The 4,847-nt window shown below is 42.0% G+C and overlaps 1 pseudogene; it reads left to right on the top strand.

Annotated features, from left to right (window-relative positions):
* The first annotated feature begins 629 nt into the window (after nt 1–629).
* On the top strand, nt 630–984 carry LOC129867714 (ras-related and estrogen-regulated growth inhibitor-like protein; annotated as a pseudogene).
* Nucleotides 985–4,847: the final 3,863 nt, after the last annotated feature.

The following is a 4,847-nucleotide window of genomic DNA, read 5'->3' as shown; positions in this document are numbered from 1 at the left end:
ACTTGTTAGCCTTTAGGTTTCAGTTATTCTGTTGCTTGTGAAATAATCTAAACTCTCTCTTAGTCAGGTGACAGGAGACGGATGCCTCTGGTCTGGAGCTGTCTGTCAGTGAGCGCTACACTGCTGTATTGGGACAGCTCTGTAAGCCATCTCTCTATGCACAGGGTGATAATGAGGGCTCTTACACAGGCAGCAGAACACACGGCAGGGTCAGGCCTCTGCCTGGCGGCACTGCACAGAGATCTGAAGAGATTACACACACACACACTCATGCACTTTCAATATGTACGCACGTGCCGTCGAGCACACCCACACACACGCATAGGCTACTTTATTAGTGCCTTTATGGTACACACAGATACAGTGTATGATGCTGCCATTTTCCCGTAGTGGAGTGAGTATTACTGCAGAGAAGCGCCTGGTTGTCGTTGGCATGAATGAGTCCCATTTTACTTGCACCATGCAGGGCCACAGTGACTGGACACAATCGGCCCAGAGAAATAGGGCTTACATGTACTGACTAACTTATCCTAAGATTGGTAATTTCCCAATACAAAATCTATCACTCTTTGATCCAAGCAAGCCTATATCAACTGTATATATCTTTTCCCCTTTTCCAGGATTTGTCCATGGAGACCTCTCTATATGAGAAGGGAGTCCAGTGGGCGGACAGTTTTTGTTCTGGTAAACATCTGTGACAGGGCCACCAAGGACTACCTGGGCATGGACAAGGTTCCCATAGTGATTGTGGGCAACAAGAGGGACTTGAATCACAGACGGACAGTCCTCAGTGAGAAGGGTAGACCGCTAGCCCTCACAACAGACTGTGACTTCTATGAGGTTTCAGCTGCTGAGAACTACCACAGTGTCCTGATGATGTTTCACGGACTAATAGACAGGATACGTGAGTCCATGTCTGCCATCAAGATGCCAGCTGGAATCAAGGGCATAGTGAAAAGCATGTCTGCAGATTTTTCCAGGTGACAGACAGATTCGCTGTGAGACTATGTCACAGGGAGGAAAGCATTGTATACCAGGGATGGGCAACAGCGGATCAATTTCCAAAAACAAAAACAAATATATTCATGTTTTTTTGGGGGGGGAATTCAGTTGGGGTTTTAACTTACTGTTGAGAGTTATAATAGTAGCAACTTCTAAATGTGACATCAGCAGTTTTTCTCTTGTAATGTCAGTCACTGACAGTCACTCAATTACCCCATGTCAGCAAACATTTGTTTTATTGGTAAGTAAGTCAGCCAGCTATCTAAACTTGTAGTAATCATGGTTGAATTACCAACCAGGGGCCCCCATTGATTTAGTTAGTCATTTTCACTCAGATATCAAATATTTCTCTCCTTTGCAAATATGTGTAGAATTTCAGGAAATTAGCTGTAAAACTGCTTATTTTTCTCTCCGCCATATAGCAAAATGAGAGGAATTGCATGAATTGTAAAATCTTCTCTCTGTCTCATGGCAAAACTTGTAGAATTGCTGAAAATGTACTTTAAAGCTTATGTTTTTCCTCTCCGCTGTTATTTAAAAAAATCAAATTACTATTATCCTCAACCCTCAATCAATTTCTACAGGGCAAGCACTTAACAGCTTCATACACAAACATCACCTTTTCTTAAACCAACGTGAGCACATTTCATGTCCATATTGTTTGTGACCAAGATAGAAATGAAATCAATTGTAATGAAGCTCAGTCATCATTCAGTACAAAACACTTAAGATAAGTATATGTATACATGTATTTCAGTATAATGTATATTACTATACTGAAATTAGATACTCATAACAATTCATTTTTTATTGTTATGAGCTGAATAAAAACATTTTACCTTCATATTATTTAATTTATGTATGACAGGAATACTGGAATCAATATTGTGCAGCATGGTATGTGAATTACTCTTCTTGTAACAACAGCAACCAGTACAGTAGCAATTTTAGACACAATCTTCATAGAGAGCAATATGCCTAACCGAAGCCAAAAGGGTAATTAATGGAGTTTTTGTTATGTAGGTGTTAAAGGAATTTTCATTCCTATATGTTCATCAACCAATTCTATTAAAAAACTCTGCCCATTCATAAGAATTTGTAAGATACTTATTTGCATAACATGGACAGAAACCAGTCTCAAAATCAATCAATCAATAGCGTTTATTCTCGAGAGTACTGATCATAGTACAATTTACATCAGGTTATATAATAAAAATGACGATAACTCCATTAGTTTCCAACAAGGAACAGACAGTCCTTGTTCTAATTCTTGATTAAAATTACACACATTATATTCAGCACTATGATTAGAATAATGTTCATACATCCATACAGTAACATAGTAGTATTCTGTTTAGTTATAGATTTAAGCTAAATGTATACATACTTTAGTCATTATTCATAAAAATCCCATAACAGTAGGGTTTTTGAAAAATAAGGTCTGTGGTAAACACAGGCTTAGGAGATCTTATACATTCATCAGCTAATGTCACTTTTTGTGATTCTTTTATCCTTTATGTAATCAAAACAAGCACATAAAGTACGTAAAGTACATAAGGGCTTCATATTTCATAAAGGTCATGTTATCTGACTATATTATCTCATAGAACAAAACATATAAGATTATATAAGATATACTGTAAGCCTCTGCTAACCTCAGACTTTATTTTTGGCATTTATCCCAAAACCCCATTATTTTCCCACTAATTTCTCCCATAGGAATGGCTGAACAAAGTAGAGGTAAAAAAAAAATAGTAACTAATTTCCGGTTCCCTTTCAGTCGGTCAATTGGTATAACAAATTATGGGTAGTCAACAACCAATCCTATTCACCTGAAATGAACTGAAATCACAACTACGGGTCAATGGATGCCGAGCCCGCCTTCGGAGGCCCCACCTTCCTTTCTATAATACCGGGGGTTGCATCCATTTCCTAAATTCTTCGCTTTTCATCTCGCCTACATGAAGTACGTCACACAATTTACAAACTTTTCAAGCACACGAAGGCTACGAGGTTCGGCTAGACTTAGGTGTCTGTTACTGAGGAGAAAGTACTCATCCCCCTAGATGTTGCAAGTTCTGTGTCTTGGTATCGTTTTTTGTGTTTGCTACAAGATTACTACTTTCTGCTCTGCTTGTATAGTCAGTGCTTTCTTGCTTGAGAAGGATTGCCAGTGGTAAGAACAAGTTCAAAACGGCTAACCAGACAAGTTTGAATCTCCGACCATGCCCTATGGCATGTTGTTTCACAACTAAGATTAAAGATACTCACGAGTGCTGTCCTGTTGCCTGTGGAAACCCGCTCAAGTTGCCTTGGCTCAGACCAGTTCGTGTGACCAATGTCTCCGGCTTGGTTCAACTTCCATTGGGAGTAGGGCTGACTTTGTGAGGAAGATTGGTGGTCGGAGTTGATAGTCGTGTCATCCCAGCTGACTGAGGCTCATTACAGTTTCTCTGGCAGAGTTCAGAGTCTAGATTCCGGGGATGATATACTATCCCTAATTGGCTCTGGAAGGCTTTTAGAGTGTGAATCAAATGACATCAGTCTGGGTTAGCCTGAAACCCCGAGTTTGGATTCAGCGGGGGAGAATGAACCATTGGTGGTAAATGCGCCTTTGATGGCATGTTCTCCCCCACAGCGGAGTTTGGGGAAAGGTATTTATCTCCTGTCCCTGCAGCGGTGAAGCATCACTTACCCCTGTTTAAAGATTTCTCCAATGAGTGGCAAGTTGCTTCGCTCCTGAAGCTAAGAAGGGGGTTAATAATATCACCGGTTCTTGAGATTCCTGAGAGGGACAAGCAGATATCTGGATGAGCCAGTTTCTACAACAAGAGGCCCTCTTCCCCAAGCATTTATTCTGGCAATAGTTCTCCCAAGTAGCGCGGTTAATGAGGGCAGGTTACTGGATGCTGAGGAACCTGGTGTTCTATCCAGTGGGAATGCACAGTTTCACCATGGGTGATGAGGATGGTGACTAGGGGAACGGTATGCAGTTCACTATGCGTCCTCCTCCTTTTCGTGGCGTCATTATGTCAATGGTCCCCGAGGTCCTAGCGCCTGTCCTGACAAGATATTTCTTCTCTACTTCAAAAGCAGGCTATTTGGGTGGTTCCCTGTGTCAGAAGTACAGCGCCGTTGGTATAGCCAGTACTTCGTAGTTCCAAAGAGCGATGGAACATTGCGTCCCATCCTGGACTTGCGTGTCATAAACAAGTACGTCACGATTGCAAGTTCCAAATGCTCACACGATTGTAGTCAGTGCGTACCATCAATTGATTCACGTCCATAGATCTGAAGGGTGCATATTTTCATGTGCTACTGTATACATTCTACCCATCGACCCCATCTTTTCTCTGGTGGTGGAGGCGGCTTTGGCACCGTTGCAGTGCCAGGGGATCAGAGTTGTTTGACTCTGGCTCAGCACATTCAGATTCTGTGTCTCGTTCTGGACTCGGTTCTGAATCATGCATTTTTGTCCCAACAGAGGGGGGTTGCTGTCCGGCACTGTTTCTGCTGGGGCACTCATTTTTGCCTGTGGTTTTTGAGTCCGATGGCCTCTATGATACCTGTGGTGCCTCTGGGACTTCAGTTGATCTGGGACTTCAGTCCCGTGTAGCTCAGTTGGTAGAGCATGGCGCTTGCAACGCCAGGGTTGTGGGTTCGTTTCCCACGGGGGGCCAGTACAAAAAGGTATGAATGTATGTACTTGTAAGTCGCTCTGGATGAGAGCGTCTGCTAAATGTAAAATATAATAAAATAAGTTGATGCATCTGTTTCAGTGCTGGGTGATTGCTACTCGTCTGGATGAATCTCGCTTCTGTCATCGGTTGCTCAAGGTATCCCCT

This window comes from Salvelinus fontinalis, chromosome 12 (assembly GCF_029448725.1).
Source record: "Salvelinus fontinalis isolate EN_2023a chromosome 12, ASM2944872v1, whole genome shotgun sequence".
In the NCBI taxonomy this organism is placed as follows: Eukaryota; Metazoa; Chordata; class Actinopteri; order Salmoniformes; family Salmonidae; genus Salvelinus; species Salvelinus fontinalis.
This window is presented reverse-complemented; position numbering and strand designations above follow the sequence as displayed.